This window comes from Sciurus vulgaris, assembly GCF_902686455.1.
Source record: "Sciurus vulgaris genome assembly, chromosome: 9".
NCBI classification, from domain to species: Eukaryota; Metazoa; Chordata; class Mammalia; order Rodentia; family Sciuridae; genus Sciurus; species Sciurus vulgaris.
The window spans coordinates 47,211,960-47,230,222 of NC_136469.1; the positions used below are offsets into that span (position 1 = coordinate 47,211,960).

Consider the following 18,263-nt stretch of genomic DNA (forward strand, 5'->3'; position numbering starts at 1 on the left):
GTTACTATTGCTTTGTAGTAGAGTTGAACATCTGGTATTGCAGTACCCCCTGTTTCACTCTTCCTGCTAAGGATTGCTTTAGCTATTCTGGGTTTCTTATTCTTCCAGATGAATTTCATAATTGCTTGCTCTATTTCTGTAAGGTACGTCATTGGGATTTTAATTGGAATTGCATTGAATTTGTATAGCACTTTAGGTAGTATGGCCATTTTGACATTTTTGGTTTTTTTTTTTACACATCAAGTTTGAGGTAACTGCGGGCACACAGAAGGAAATATGACAAAACAGCTAGATCTGTAAATCTGGAGCATTAGAAAGTGGTGCTGAAGGTATTTTAGCAGAAACAAATAATATTACCCCATACACCTTTTTTCCTTCTTCCTTGCAGTTATTAAGTTAGTTTTTGCAGAGGATGTGGCCACTCTTATCCCAGTCTCTCTTGAAGTTACACCTGACTATATGCTATCAATGCAAATATGGGCAGAACCATTGTGTACAACTTCTTTAGAACTTCCTTAGAAGGGAAATCTTGACCTTCACTTTCTGGATATTGGAACACTATCATGATGCTGTTAAAGACCCATCTACCTCTGGTTGCAGCAGTTTAGTCTCACTTTGACCAATGCAGGGGTCATCAACCTACTAGTTTAAACATGAGGATGAATGAGCTCACCCAGAAAAAGAAGGAAAGAGAACTTAGTGGAAGGCTGTTGATGGAGCTAGCATGCACAAGACCCTGGACTCAATCCTCAGCATGAAAGAAAGGATTGAGAAAGAGAGAGAAAAGGAAAGAAAAGAAAAGGAAGGAAGAAAATTTAGGGGAGCTGGGCATGGTGGCACATACCTGTAATCCCAGTAACTTGAGAGGTTGAGACCGAAATATCAGCCTAGGCCTTCTATCAAAATTAAAAAATAAAAGAGGGATGAAGCTCAGTGGTAAGGTACCTTTGATTTAATCCCCAGTACCAAAAAAAAAAACACGCATACAATTTAGGGTAGTATATTAATCAGTATTAATCAGCTTGACATCACTGTGATCAAAATATCCTACAAGAACAACTTAAGGAGGAGAAAACTTATTTTGGTTCACAGTTTGCAGAAGTTCAGTCCAATCGGCTTTGCCAATTGCACTTTAGGCCCGAGGTGAGGTTGAGCATCATGGCAGAAGGAAGCAGCTCCACTTAGGCAGCAGGAAGCAAGAGTTAGCATCACCACAGGGAAGATGAACGACCCCACCTCCACCACCTTTATCCTACCTGCTCACAGTTACCACCCAGTCCAGTCCATTCAAACTAGGATGGCCTGATCAGGTTACAACTCCCACAATCCAGTCATTTCACCTCTGAATATTCCTGCACCAACACAGGAGCTTTGAGGGGGGACACTGCATAGCCAAACCATGACAGGGAGCAAGATAAGGACAGCAACCTTTAAAAGGAGAATGGAGATCTTTTTATGAGACTAAAAAGAAGCAGCTGCAGGAAGGGTAGGAGATCACGAAAGGTAAGAGGGCCTCAGAAAGGAGGTCCATTTAGAAACACAAAATGGGACAGAAGGAAATGAAGATGGAGATTAAAAAGAAACGAATGAACTCCTGTGACTTTCACCAGAACAATGTCAGTGAAGTAGAAGGGTGGCCGGACAGTTTATTAAAATTTAAAGGGAAGGAAAGGAGCAGATGCAATTGGGAAAAGCTACTGTTTCAAGAAGTAAAAAAAGAAGAGAGCTGGAAAAGCATCTTGAGGATCAAGCATAGGATTTTTGATAGAGGCTTAACAAACCCTAACTATAATGCCAAATAACAACCTGATGACTCAAAGGAATTAGAAACCAAATAAGAGCTGGGCATGGTGGCACACACCTGTAATCCAGTGACTCAGGAGCTTGACAGGTTTGAAACTGGCCCCAGCAAACTTAGACCCACTTAAAAAAAAGAAAAAGAAAAAGAAGAAAGAAAGAAATGCTGAGCATAGTGGCACATGCCGGAATCCCAGCAGCTCAGGAGGTTGAGACAGGAGGATTGGGAATTCAAAGCCAGCCTCAGTAAAAGTGAGGTTGCTAAGCAACTCAGTGAGACCTTGTCTCTAAATAAAATACAAAATAGGGCTGGGGGATTGGGGTTCAGTTTTTCAGTGCCCCTGAGTTCAATCCCTGTACCAAAAAAAAAAAAAAAAAAGAGGACGAGGGTGCTGCTGGGGAATACAACTCAGTGTTAAGAGTCTCTGTGCTTGCAATTTCCTCCCCATACTCAGGAATTTGAAGGGGCGGGGAGGGTGCAGGGGTGTTAGGAAGGAAGGAAGAAAAGGGGAAGGAAGGGACAGGAAGGATGGTACCAAATAAGAGGGTTTATTTACCATCTGATTGTGCTGGACATCACTTCCTGCAACAACACCAGATTTAAGGTAGGTCAAGGTAAGGTGGATCCTAACCATAGAACCTCAAATATTAAGAAAACACTCTCCCCCCCCCCAAAAAAAATCCCCAAGATATAAAAATAACTTGGAAATCCAAATTTTTATACTTTTTTAAATACTATTTTCAGTAAATTTTTATGTCAATAGATATTTCCAAAGTGATATTTGTGGTGACTCCATTACATATTGACTATACAAAAACCCACAAAGGCACAATGAAGGGACACGAGTGGTAGTTGATTTCCCAGTGGACATGCTATTTCCAGCCACCACATCCCTGCAGTCATAATGCTCCCACCCAACCTTCCACCCAACTTCCCATCCCGAGACAGGGCTCCAGGTGTGTGCCCTCCTCTAATTGGTTTCTATTCTCCTCGCCTCCCTCTTAAGTCATCGTTTTCCAAGATAATTGGTATCCATATAGTGTACTAGGGTCAGTACCTTCTACTGAAAAGGAACTTAAATTGCAACCTAAGGAAGAAATATATTTTATGTTAATTAGCTTTGTCCACCGTTTTCAATATCTAGTCCTATTTTCCCGAATTCTGTAGTGATATATCAAGACAAAGACACTTGAAAGATGTTCATCCACATTTGAACCACATCTTCAAATATTTGTTTATACTAATTGATTATAATTTATTTATTCTACTAATTAGGTAACATTGCATTATTCAATTTTTTTAACCTAATGAAACTTTAAACCCACCTTAAAGATTTTGGCAAAAAGTATTTGATAACTGTTTCACAATTTTGTTAGCATAATGGGATTTCATTAATCACTGTTACCCCTCTCTATAACAGTATTTCTTATATATGTGGCATGATGGTATTAGCATAAACTAGGTGATATAAGAAATTTCCTTCTGACATACATTGCTGTGGTTAGGATAAAGATGAGTTGAAGGCATTATTCCTCTTATTACACAGTAAATTCCTCTCCTGGAGATGAACTGCTTGTTGATCCAGGTTCCAGGAGTAGCTATGTTTTTTTGTAAGGAACCAATGTTGTCATTTTATGGATACTGAAAATCAAATAACAATGGCTTCCTTCATTGACTCCTAGTAAGTTTAGCACCAAATCAATGTCCTTCCCCTGAAAATAAATGAAATTTTGTGGCATATATTTTTCATAACTAGACTCCCTCCTAAATCCAATTTTACTTTCTAATCTTTATTTTTCCTTTGCCTTAGTTATCTTAACCTATTTTTATTTAAACTTTTCCTTGCTCTATAATTTCTTCATGAGTTTCCTTAAATTTTAAGCAGGGAAGAATACAAATGGATGGATTACTGATAGATGACTGAAGTACATAACTGATACTGTGAGGATTTCCATTCTAGACATTCATTTGCAAACACTGGTATAGCTCCTGTTCATCCTGTTCATGGATGTAGAGAGGGGGCTCTTGCCCTCAAGAACTTTTGGGTAGATAGTCCATAGCATAACTAATAATACATGGTAAGATGTGATTGATGCTATAATAAAGGAATAAAAGGATTGCAATGAAAATCTTATCTGGCAAAGATCACAGCACCATCCTATGCTAACAACCATGAACCCAATGGAGAAGGCTAAGCCCACTTCACTCCATGGTTGGGAGCCATTAGGTACTTAGTATACATTATTATTACTATTCTGTCTCACTTCAGAGGCAGTGCTGTCCCAAATAGGGAAAAGATGTATGCAAACATTTTTTATATTTTATATACTTTTTTGTACTCTATTTTTATTTATTTGAATTGGTGCATTATGATTATACATAATAGTGGGATTTGTTGTTACATAGGCATACATGGACACGACATAATTGGTCAATTCAAATACAACTCTTAAAGATATATTCCAGTCTTGTGATTCTGAGATAGTAGTCATAAAGAAAATTTTCCAAACCTCTTGAAAAGTATTCAAGATACTTTATTTTCAGAACAATTTTGTTTGTGTTGTCTTAGTAAATGTGTGTGTGTGTGTGTGTGTGTGCAGGACAGTATTCTAAATATTTACAGAAACATAACTTTTTCTTACTATCCAGGATTTGGAAAGATGATTGCTCTAGAAGTCTAAAGAAACTAAGTTCCACTAGATATCAGAGAAAGAATACAAAGGAAAATTGTGATTTAGGAGGCATTTAGCATCAGCTCTAAGGGAGGGGATGTGGCTTAGTGGTAGAGCATTTGACTAGCATGTTCAAGGCCCTGAGTACAATCCCCAGTACTGAAGGAAAAAAAAGAAGAAGGAAGGAGGAAGGAAGGAATTGATTGATTTGGCATCATAGACTATATAAAGAGAAATTCTCAGTACCTTTCCCATATGATAATGTGTATTAAAGATAAGGATGGGTAGGATGGATTATGAAATGACTATCGTATTTAACACTTTCTAACACAGAGTATCTCTTAACATTTCATGTGCCACTAGAGTCTTAGTTTGGAAACCTTGCTTTTGGGGCCTCTTTACACCCCTATTGGGAGTTCTCAGATAAATAAAATGTAAGACCTTAACAAAGCTTCTTAATTATTTGGATGAAAATAGAAAAGAGAGGTGAGGAAGAAGTGTGAATTTAATATGAATTTTGCTCACACAAAATCCATTAGCAAATCTGAGCCAAACATCTGAATAATACTGTCCAAAGATGCCCACCTCCTAATCCCTGGAATTATACCTTGAATGAATACCATGAATTATACCTTACAAGGCAAAAGGGACTTGGCAGATGCGACTAAATTGAAGTTTTCTAGAAGGGAGATTATCCTGCATTATCCAGGTAGGAAAATAAGGGTCCTTATGTGAATGAGGCAGGAAGGTTAAAGACATGGTAACAACCGAGGCTGGAGTGATGTGCTTTGAAGATGGAGGAAGAGCCAGGCGCCAAGGTAGGGAAGCAACTCTGGAATTTGGAAAAAGCAAGGAAACAGATTCTGTGCTAGAAACCTTCAGAGAGCACAGTTCTGTAAACACCTTGATTTCAGCTCGGTGAAAACTAATTTCGAGCTTCAATCTCCAGGCTGTCAGATAAACATTTGTGTTTGTTTTAAGCCACTGAATTTGTTATTGCAGTCTTTCAATAGTTAAAGGTAAAAAAAAATTCTTTTTTGGTACTGGGAATTGAAACCAGGAGTGATTTACACTGAACTACATTCCCAGCTCTTTTTTTTTTTTTTTTTTTTTTTTTTTTTTTTTGAGACAGGATCTCCCTAAATTTGCCCAGTCTGGCTTTGAACTTGAAAACCTCCTGCCTCAGCCTCCAGAGTTTCTGGGATTACAGACAATCACCACTGTACCTGGCTATTAAGAAATAATTCTTATGAACCATAAATCTATCTTTCAGAGGTAAAGGCTATTACTTTCTTCAGTTTGAACAGTATTTTAAGAGATGTAACACGCATCTGTTGATATTGAAAATTTTGAGAGCTGGGGGGACAGCCCAGTAGTACAGCACTTGCCTAGTATATTCTGGGTTTGATATCCATAAATGCACAATAATAATTTGGAGTGATGGTCACTCACCTCTTACTCAAACATGTCTTCTTCTATTGACTTTTTTATACAAAGTACCTACTATTTTAATGGAAAAAATAATTAGTCTAAATTAATAATAATCCAAAATAATTTATTTTGGATTTTCAGTGGGGTCTATCATCATTCCCAACCTGTGAAACATTCATGCATCTTCCCACAGTTCAAAATAACCAGTCCTTCAGTAAAGCTACAGATGGCTAGGCAAGGGTATTCACTGAGTGGGATAATACACCTAAAAATGATTTGATTGGAAATAGAGTGTTTTGTGGGTGTAGTTCTTAAAAGGAGCCAGAAAAAAAATTTTTTTGAGGCCACTGAGCATATTTCCAAGAAACAGCAGGCCTCTTGCTCCTCATTCCACCAAATAAGAGTAATCTCATAGTTCACCAATTTCCTTCTGATTGAAGACTGTCCCAAGCCTGGCATCCTTCATCTGAGGCACTAAGTAAAGACATTACACTGTTTCCCACAAAGTTCTCAAGTCAAATAATTCTTCATGGCAGAAGTTTAGCTTCAGCTCAAATGTAAATTGCCTTGTTAACATTTTCTCATTTGTTATTAATTACACACATTTACTGACACACAACATGAATACCTTTAAAGCCTCGATCTGAAAGTAAAATTTTAAAAATAATCTGAAAAGTTGTTCAGCTTTGTAAATATGCATTGTGAGTTTTTTCTTTTTATCACACACTTGCTTAAAGACTAAGATGTGGTGGCTGGGTCTCTAAAAATAGTGCATAGAGTCTTCACTTCAGGCAGTGAAGGACCAGATCTGCAATAAAGGGGGTTTTCATATGCATCTAGATTATAAGGTTAAGAACAAACAGGAATATGTAATTTCTTCTCTGAAAGAGAAGAAACCAGCCTTGAAGGCATTTACGAGGCCAGTTGTCAGTACTTTCAGGAGTGTCCTTTATGCAGCTCTTTGGGGAGAGAAAATATTATTTTGGTGAAAAGCTAAAAGAAATCAATGCTCAAATAGAACTGTAGAAAAGGATTGAGTTTAAAATTCCACTAAACTTCCACTTGGACCATTTTAAACGATGATACTTCTAAGAGGCAGCTGAATGAGTAGTGAGTGAGCTTACATTCTGGCCCACACTACCTGGTTTGGACTCCTAGCCCTGCTGGGTGACTTAGAGCAAGTTACTTAACTTCTCTGATTCCTCATGTATAATATGAGGATGATAGTACTAGCACATACCTCTTAGGACTGTTGTTAGGTCTGAATACATGGATATATGTAAAGTGCTTGGCACAGCACCTAGGCATAGCAAGAAAATGCCTATGTGTTTGTTAGTTCTTAGTGTTTTATCTTTGCATTTTTCTCTTCCTAAATGAATCCTAACGATATTAGTTGTCAGTTATACTCTCCCCTTTGGATACCCCTGGGCTATATTTATGGACATTCTAGGAACTTAAACCTTGGCTCTAATTCATCCACCTACCGCTTCCCTACCTAATCCAGAATCTTCCCCTCCATCCAGGACTATGACCTTCTAGAGAACAGAATTAATAACTTTCCCAGAATTTACACAGGCACTTCAGTACTGAAACTCCCCACCCACTCTTCACAAGATAAGTTTTAAGTCAGGCAAAGTGTACCCCTCCTAAGGAGTACCCCATACATATTAAGGCTGGGTGGGGAGCTGCCTCTGAGGGTTGCATGGCCTCCACCCAGCCGCCACTCTTTCCGTCATCCACCTCGTTTCTGCCATGCTCTAGTTCAATGCACAGGAGTCACGGCGGATGGGGGGAAGCAGATTCCTAAGCCTACCCAGATTTTGTCTCAGTAGCAGAGATAGGACTCCAGAAGAATCTCTGCGAGTGGTCTACAAACCACATGCCAGGAACCCTGCTCATCCAAGCAGAGGTGCTGAACTTAGTACCAGCTGCTGGAGGAAGGACAGGGACCAGGACCATGTCCTACTCATCTCTGTACCTCCAGCCCAAGGCACCAGAACTAGTAATTGTAGTTGCTTAATACTTTATTTATTTGTTTGTTTGTTCTTTTCAGATATACATGACAGTAGAGTATATTTTGACATATTATACTTACATGGAATATCACATATTCTAATCAGGATCCCATTCTTGTGGTTGTACATGATGTGGAGTTTCACTGGTTGTGTTTTCATATATGAACACAGGAAAGTTATGTCCAATTCATTCCACTGTCTTTCCTATTCCCATCCTCCCTCCCTTCCCTTCATTCCCCTTTGTCTAATCCAATGAACTTCTATTCTTACCCCAATCCCTTACTGTGTGTTAGCATTCGCATATCAGAGAGAACATTGGACCTTTGGTTTGGGGGGATTAGCTTATTTCACTTACCCTGATAGTTTCCAGTTCTTAATACATTATTGTTGAATGAATGACAGCAGGAGGGGAAACGCTCGCCCTTCCAAGGTGGGACCAACAGCCCATTGCTCCACGTACAGAGAAGTACAATGTTGGCAAGGAAAGATCACAAATAGGCATTTTAAAGAGGTGTCCCCTGAAAAAGTCCCAGGCGTAAAGGATGTAGAAGGTAAAATTTCAACTGCTACATCTAATTCTTTTAAAAGTCATTCTTCAATCAAAACAAACAAAGAATCGATACAGCTAGGGTGACAAGTACATGTCGGTCTTTCTGGTCTTAACACTGAGTCCCTGAACTCTGAGTTAGCTTGTCATGGATTAATTGTAAAATAATTAAAAAAATAAACTGTGTCTTTGTTCTTAGATCTTTCTCCTTTAATTAATTAATTTATGGGTGTTGTTTTTGTTTTGTTTTTTGCAGAGCTGGGGATAGTACCCAGGGTCTTGTGCATGCTGGGCAAGCAATCTACCACTGAGCTACACCCCCAGCCCTCTCCTTTAATTTATATGTTACTTGTTCTTTAAGAAAGAGTGCCATTCTGTGAGAATGTCTAATATTCCAAGTTTCAATTAATACTGAATGGCATTCATCTTAACCAAGACACACTTTAATCCTTTAGGACAACCATTCAAATTTGTCAAAATATTTAACATCTCTTCAAAGAGTCAGCACACACTCAAGATAACCTTATGTCAAAATAGACAGAAGGGATACACTCGAATGACCAAAAGTAGCTCCTGTTTTCCAGGCTGTTCTTGAAATATGTGCACACTCCTTCTGCAGATTTTATTGAAAAGCAGCCTGATCCTAAGCATCAGGAAGCCAATTTTCCTTTTCCAGTCTGCTGTGCCAACTCCAGGTTAACTTCAACATGTCTTTTCCAATCACCTCACCTTTCTGAATTTGGTATATCTAAAAACTTGGGATCCATGAATGCAAGTAGAGTGCTTGTCAGATGTTACCTAGGAACACAGAGAAAAGCAATGATGTAATGCTGTAAAGGATGGCTGTATCAATCACAGGGACAAAGTGCTATCCAGGGAAGGTGCAAAACATCTCCCCACTTCATGGACAGATGGTGCTTCTGAGAAGTGAAAGATGATAGGATGAAAGCAGAAAGCAAGAAGAGAAGATACCAGAAGCCTAATAATGTCCATAGGGGAAGGAAGAAAATCAGCCATGTTAGATAAGAGGGAATAGAGGTAAGGCCAAAGATGTTACAAAGATGAAGAACCTATAGGAGCAAGAAATATCAAGACATAAAAAAAAAACACAAATTCTCAAGAATTGTTAGAAAAAATAAAGCATATCCACTTTAAAGCATTTACTTTTCTATAGTAAAGTATGAAAATATTGATTTGTTATGATCCTATTTCGTTTTAGTGATCACAATGAGTTTAGACAGAACCCTAGGAGTAATTCAAGAGTCTTCCATCAGAAATGCTGAGTCCTAACTTGACTGAGCGCTAGCTCTGTTCTAGGCACTTAAGCAAACATTTAGACAGGTTATTTTATTTAAACCTTAAAATAATCCAGAAATCAGATAATATTATTCCTAGTATATGATTAAAGAAAATGGAAGGATAATTTAAAAAAAGGAAAAAGAAAAAAAAAAACAAAGAATGAATAATTTGCCTATGGTCACATGGTTAAAATAGGTAATTAATTCAGGGTTAAAGTACACTCTGTCTAATACTTATATTTATACTATATTAACATGCACAGAGTAAAAAGTAGTCCAATAATTATTTTACTATTTAAATTCCATAGTTCAGTTGGGCATGATGGTGTACACCTGTAATCCCAGTGACTTAGGAGGCTGAGGCAGAAGGATCTCAAGTTCAAAGCCAGCCTCATCAATTTAGCAAGACCCTGTCTCAAAATAAAAAACAATGTCTGGAGATGTAACTCAGTGATAATGTGCTCTGATATGGGATTCAATCCCCAGTACCACAAAATAAATTACTAATAAATAAAATTCCATAGTGTACTGTTTATATGTAAATACAGTAGGGAAAATATTTAAATAAACCAAGAAAATATATAGCAAAAGAGACACTCTACATATCCTTAAATAAGGGACCTGTTTAATTATAGTACTATAGAATAGTATGTGGCCTTTAAAAAGAATAAGTCAACTGTACCCAGGTTTATCAACTAGTTGATATGAAGAGAACTTCCTTTTGCAACAATTTCAAGTAATAAATGCAGAAAGAATGGAAGAATTTTGCAGCCCTTAATGAGTATAATGGAATTAGGCCATAATAATTGTTGGTTGCCAGAAATATCAGGTGAACTATTGCTGAGGAACTTTATAATGATCAGCTCAGACTAAACCACCAAACTCCTCTCCTAAATCTTAGGATCACCCAAGGGGCCCCTGTGGTGATACAGCAGGAAGAAAGCACAACTACCACCTGCAGGAAGACTCCTGCCAGAAGTGCTGAACCTGAGTCTAGTCAAGCTGGGAATACAAGGGACAGAGGAAAAGTTAACAGCACTCAGAGCAAACAATCAGACCAGTCCAGGAAGTGGGCATTCCACAAATGACCAACTTCTCCAACTGGTAAATTGTTTACTAAAGGAAGAGAATTACTAAAGATATAAAGAAGCTGGGCTTAGTGGCACACATCTGTAACCCTGCAATTCGGGAGACCGAGGCAGGAGGATCACAAGTTCAAAGCCAGCTTCAGCAACTTAGTGAGACCCTTAGCAACTCAGCGAGACCCTGTCTCTAAATAAAATATAAAAAAGGGCTGGGGATGTGGCTCAGCGGTTAAGCACCCCTGGAATCAATCCCTAATACAAAAAATATATATATAAAATAGATGCCCCATGCAAACTGAATTCAACTTTCAAGTTAAATAAAACAACTGCAAGAAGACATTTCTTAAAAAAATAAGGGGAACTTAAAGATGACTGAATATTGAATTATATTAAAAATTTTTGTTAATTTTCTGAGACATGATAATGGGACTATAGTGATATTTCTTCAGTACTGAGATTGAACCCAAGGGCGTTCTACTGCTGCGCTACCCCTCTTCATTGTCACAACAGCATAAGCCTCTCTGTTTATTTCTCTGGTGGTTCAAACTGAAACCCAGATCACCTTTCAAAATGACCTATGTCCAAAGGAAACTTCCCTTACCATACAGCCACTAAAGATCATTCTCTGTCCTTTCAACCTGCTTGTCCCACCTAGGTGTTGAGAACTAACATATACTGAGATAGCTGCCAGCTGTCCTTAAAGGGATTTTACTTTTTTTCCAACTTAAGCTTCAAACAATTTTAAACAGATGAGTGCCTGAACACATGTTTAATAGTTGGTTCTTTAACCCAATGACTTAAAATCAACTGAAGCAACATATTGGAGCTTGTAAGCAACAATACATATCCTTTTAAAATATTTTTTCTGGGAATTTCTTCTTTTCATTCCCAAATGGAAAATGAAGCAAGAGTGCATAACAAGTAGAAGCACATGGAATGTTATTCTCTGTGTGAAATCTTAGAGCAACAATTATTTTTAGTAACATCTGGGCCAAATGTTCTCACAGGACTTAGTTTATTCTGAAATTGAATATCATACAATATCAGGAAGAAGCCTTCCTGTTAGAATCAGTAACTTCAAATTAATCTATTCTACCTATATCAACTAAGTTTTAGTAAGCCTAGAATATACAATATGGAGAAACCATAGTCTTTTCTGGACAAAATGTTTTTTGAGACAATAAAAAGATGCAACCTTCTTTTCAATTCAGCTTCCAACTCTGTCAGAGTTGGCTTAATGTGTTTTTTTTTTTTTTTTTTTTTTTTTAATTAAAGAACCCAATAATATTAATCTCCAAGGGAAAGTTACAGAGCTGGTGCTCAAATTCAAGCTGCCACTATTTAACTGTGGATCACAGTAGTAAACTAAATTGTGCTGTAGCACAGACATTAGGATGTTCTGAGGGTATACTGTATACCTTTCAGTTTTCTTCATTTCTGAATTGAATTTTCTTTTCTTGATGTTGGTCTCCTTCAGATCACCTCAAGGTTTAGAGTTGTAAACAAGTGTGACTGGGAATAGCAGTCTTAAAAGAAGACACATTGTGCCTAATCAGAAGGAGGAAGAAAAAAGGACTTGGCCATTTTGATATTTTGCTATAGATGGCAAGCTGTGTTTCTCATCAGGAGATTGAAACCACCTGTCTCTCATGTTGTCTTCTAAGGAACTGCTGTTGTAAGTGTCTCATCAAGAGTTGAACTTCAGAGGGGGGACGTGTTGAGGAGTGATACTGGCCAAATTATGTTATATTGTGTGCATGTACGAATATGCATAAACGAATCCCACCATTATGTATAACTATAATGCACCAATGAAAAAATGTGAGGGAAAAAAAGAGCTGAACTTTCCAGAGGTTTTTTTGGGAATATGGAAAAGGAACAAAGTCATAGTACTGCCCATTCAGTCTTAGGAAGATCTGGATGATTCCACACAAGTAAAAGTGACTTGAAATTTATATACAGACAAATGTCTACCAATCCATCTTCAGCTGACTGAATACTGTATGATAGCCCTTCTTCAAAGCAGTGGTGGTACTAGTAACCACAGATTTTTATGAACTCTTTGCATTTTTGGAATCAGCTTATAGATTCCTGGTCCCTTTTGTATATAACTTTTATTCTTTTTTTTTTTTTTTTAATAATTTTGTGGGCTAACAAAATTCACTAACTAACTCAGTTGTTAGAGTGCTTGCCTTGCAAGCACAAGGCCCTGGGTTCAAAACTGCCAAAAAATAATAATAATAATAATTTTTAAAGGTCTGTATTAGTCAATGATTTTCATTCAGCATTATTTGAACCATTTGCCATTACAAAAAGAAAACTACTTCTTTGTGTTTTTAATATAATTGATGTAGGAAAGTCTAAAAAAAGAAGAAGAAGGTCCTCAGGCTGAGGATATAGCTCACAAGGGATACCCTTTTGATCCTCAGCACTATAAAGAGGAAAAAATAAATAAATAAGATCCTATAATTTTGGAAAAATCCGATATTTGCATTAAGAACTTTGTGGGGCTGGGGAGATAGCTCAGTTGGTAAAATGCTTGCCTTGCAAGCACAGGGCCCTGGGTTTAATCCCCAACACCGCAAAAAAAAAAAAACTTGCTGTGGGGGGGGGCAGGTAAAAGGAAAAAAAAAAAACTTGCTGCAGGGACTGTCTTCTAGATACCTACAGGAGAAGTGACAAGCATATATTATTTTTAAGCATTTCCCATAATTTTAACCATCTTACACCATAACTGATGAACATAATTAAATCTAATCCAAAATTTAAAATAAATAAATCTACTCCAAAAGGGCTCAAGTCAAATGGGCAGGGTGAAGGAATAAAGGAATAAAGGATCTAACAATGTCAAGAAACCCAACACTAGGTCTTTTTTTCTTTTTGTTGCCATGCTAGGGATTGAGTCCAAGGCCTGGCACATGGGAAGCCAGTGCTCTACCACTGAGCTACATCCCCAGCCCTCAGTTCCGGGTCCTAAATAGTGGAATTTTCTTTCCCACTGAGGACAGCAAGATAGTCTTTCTCTAAATCAATAGACACAGAACTGGTTTTCTAGCAAATCATCTCCAAGGCATGTGGTATCTACATATTCAAATGTGGTTGTTACGCAGATAGATTTTCATAGTTTCTTTTCTATGCTCAAGACAAAGGACGAAAATATATTAAAGACACACATCTCACCCAAGGTCCAGAAGACAATAAGCACACAGTTTTACAAGGAAGCTCTCCATCTCAGCAGTCTAGACAGTAGTAGGGTGTATATTAGGTTTAAGAAATTGTTGCAAAAAAAATTTTTAAATAGCACTACACATATTGGACTATCAATATCAACACATATTGGACTATAGGAAATATATGGAAATTTTTTTTTCATATATAACTTTCATTGACCCCAAATAGTAAGCTCAGATTTCACATTGATTCTGGCTAAGTTACTAGCACAGTAAACAGTAGCATCTGGCTCTCATGTGGAATGGTGTATACAATGGGCTGATCCATAACTTTAGTCTACTTTAGACACTTAGATGGATGGGCTAGGAGCCCAGTGTGTTATAATAACCCTGAAAAGCTTTTGGCTCTGGCTGTGAACACATTAGCATTAACTTAAATCTGTTTCTTTGTTTACAACAAGAGATATTTGCTTGTGCTTTCTGCCCAAATGCAATCAGTTAAAGGACCCAAGACCTTAAAAGTAAAATTTACAATGAGTACAGCAGCTATTCACTGTATTGAGCCTCCACTGAACGTTTTTGCCTTAGTTTTTGCATTTCCTCTTACTTAGATCTTTTTAAACTAAATGATATCTTTATTGGGAGCTTCTATCTGTCCCAATTAAGAACATTAACACCTTATTTCTTTTTCTTTGATTTTTCCCCCTCCATAACTGAAGCTTAATATAAATAGGTAATTGGAGACTTCCTTGAAGATCTTCACCATTCAGAAAGGTCACATATGCAGCCATTTGTTTCTGAGTTACAGAGTGAAGGTTGTTTAGATCACTGTTATAATTATTCCTTTTGCAACCTCTCAAAGCTACTAGAACTAATTTCTCTCAATATATCACTATAGTTTAATGTCTAGAATGAAAAGATGCCCTCACTGGACCAGAAGAAACTGATTAGTACACTTCAAGGATATATCAGAGGGTTTCTATATTGTAGTTAAGGCTTTTAAAAAAATGTAATTAAACAACACCCAATATAATTTTGTGTTTATTGCTTTTACAAACTCATTAACATAGATGCATTGCATATGACATTAATTTGTTTTTATATTGATTACAAGCAAATATGTGAATTTCACCCTGACAAAAATTAGACTGAATAATTAACAAATGGACATTCTAATAACATTATGGAACAGACTTTACATTGAATTACCTTTTAAATATCATTAGAGGTTAGGGGTGTAGCTCTGTGGTAGATGTCTAGTTATCATGCACAAAGTCCTGAGATCAATCTCCAGCATCGAAAACAAACCAACAAATAAATATCCACAGGTATTGTTTAATGTTTTATATTTTGGATATATTCAATCAACAAATACATATTTAAAATCTCTTATGGGCCTAGCATTAATTTTAAGAGAAACACATTATCTGAAACTTTATTTTAAATTAAACATCTTTTAGATAATTTTAAATATATCAGCATGAATAGATCTGCATTAAAAAAAAATTAAGAGCTAAGGATGTGGCTTAGTGATAGATCACTTGCCTCGAATGCATGAGACTCTGAATTCAATTATCAGCATTCAAGGAGAGTGAGGGGTAGTGGAGGACACGACTCAAAGAAATATATCAATAGGATAATTCTGAATGCTCTCGTGGTATGTGATTTGCCATGCCAAATAATAATCCTCCTCATTAATTAGGGTGGTCATATTCCCATTAAGCCAAGATTGGAAAACTCTGATCACATGACCCACAAAGAATATATTCTTGCAACTCTCTCCTCAAGAAACAGAACTTGTTTTTCATCTTAATGGACTTCCAATATAGTCCTAGACATTTTGGGGGAAGGGATATGAAATTACAGCGATTTTTCTATCTTAATTTAATAATACCACAGAATTTTAAATAAGTTGCAAAATGATCTGAAATTGAAAAAAAATGCCAATTTTTTTGGGACAAGGACAAGTTGGCCCCTTGGGGTGTATTATGCAGAAGTAGTACTGGGCCAGAGTCAGGTGATCTGAGTGCTAGTCCTGATTTGTCACTCATTAGACAGATAGCTCTGGCCAGTTCTCCTGCCTATGAAGTATATGGATTAACTGTTTGTCAGTTCTTAAATCTACTCCAGCTCTAAGTCCCTAACTGCAGTGCCTTCCCTGAAAAACAGAAATGTGGGTACAGGCAGCCCATGTGTATTGAATGTAGCCTGCTTAGCTTGAGGAGTGAGACAGACATGTTAACCAGCTTGTGTGAGACAGCAAAATGGATGACTTGCTTCCATTTCTACTCATATTAATTTGTGGGGGGGGGGTACTGGAGATTGAATCCAAGGACACTCTACCACTGAGCTACATCCCAAGTCCCATTCTTGTTTGTTTGTTCGTTTGTTTTAGAGACAGAGTCTAAGTTGCTGAGGCTGGCCTAGAACTTACTATCCTCCTGCCTCAGCTTCCTGAGCAGCTGGAAATATATTAAATTTAATAAAAGAATATCTAAAACCCCCATAAATGAGAATTTCCCCCTGAGAAGCAGATGGCATACGTCTACTGACAAACGAGGGCTCCTGAGTTTTATGACCAAGGAATCACTGTGTCCAAGTATGGGCAGCATTTTATCAGACTCCCCCACTCAGAGAGTCTTTGGCTTGTAGCCAAAAAAGGGGGTGTGGTCTTGGGCTGGTCAGAAAAGGCAGAGAGAGAACTGGGTCAGAAAACATTCCTCATACCACGCTCACCTAAATGCAATGATTAACAAGGCATGCAGGAGGGGTTAGCATTAGGGTTAGGGTTAGGTTTAGGGTTAGGGATAAGGAGGGTGATAAGAATGGAGGAAGGAAGGACTGTATAGAGGGAAAAGAGGGGTGGGAGGGGTGGGGGGGAAGGGAAAAAAAATAACAGAATGAATCAAGCAACATAGCTCTATGTAAATTTGTGATTTTTAATAAAAAAAAAAAAAAAAAAACAAGGCATGCAGCAGTAGAGGCCCTTTCCAGGACACATCTAGCTTCACTCAACGCTATGGAAGGAGAACAAGGTGGATGGAGGGATTCTTCATGTTCTTTGGCTCATACCTGTAACACACAGGGCTCAGAGAGCCTATTATGCACTAGCACTTACACAGTTCAGTGAAATATAATAGCAAGTAAATGATCATGTTCACCACACTATGGGTGGGGCAAGCTCTTGTCTGTTGTTCAGTATTCTGTGACTTAAACCATTGATTGCAAAAGGCTATAAGAAAGAAGGAACCTCATCTGAGCATAACTTCTTTTTTCTATCCCATCACCTTTCCCACCCAAAAGTTTCTTCAATACCTAAATATTTCTAGAATCAGTCTTTAGCTCCAAAGTGTACAGTTTGTGCAGTGATTCAGGAAAAGGGATTATCCCTTTAAAAAGAAAAGAAAAAAGAAGATGAAGCAAAAGAAAGATTTTCCAATGCTTAAAGGCATAGCCAAACTATTTGCCTATTGTCTTTCTAGGGGACACCATATGCCTTGACCTAAAACTCTGTCAGGTGTTCATAGAGAAGTGCCAGGGCAAATAAACAATCTGTTCTTCTAAATTCCTCTTCTATCTTCTATCCACTCACATTTATTTTCATTCTAAAAGTAGATTTAGTGTTACATGCCCAGAAGGAAGAGTAATATGTTTTTGGACTTACTCTCATGCTCTCCAAAAAGGCCACACCTAAAACACCATAGAGATGAGAATCATTCCTGATGCATGAATATGGGCATATACTTGATACCAGCAAAAAATGCAAAAAACAAAAACCAAAAAATAGTGCATAGAAAGCTGTACATCTCACACTTCTCGCCACTCCTGAATTGGGCTTTTAAGGCAGGCAAGATGATGTGTTTGCTGGGAAAAGGAGTAAGAACCCCATCATTCTTCTACTGCCAGCACCTGTTCTGCCAACTGACACTACCTAATAGAAATTTTAACCATGAAAAGAGGTAATTTACTAATAGGACTGTTATTTACCAAAAAGGAGTCATATCTCTTTACCACTGATCATCCTGCTTTCTCTCTCATCACCTACTCACCCAAAGCACAGAAAGAGTGGTTATCACTAAATATTTGCCTGGCACAAACACAGCAAATGTCTTAATACAAAAGCGGTGTTTCTAACTGAGAGACACCACCCTCTACCCTTACTGCTTACCATACAGAGAACACCACGTCCACTCGGGGTGTGGGAATCTGAAATCACTTCACTCTAACCAGACCTAAAAAATCTTCCC

The 18,263-nt window shown here is 37.6% G+C and overlaps 1 protein-coding gene across 5 annotated transcripts in view; it reads right to left on the bottom strand.

Annotated features, from left to right (window-relative positions):
* ANK2 (ankyrin 2) overlaps window positions 1-18,263 on the bottom strand; it is a 694,188-nt gene that overhangs the window by 582,510 nt on the left and 93,415 nt on the right. The gene's annotated exons all lie outside the window — the stretch shown is intronic.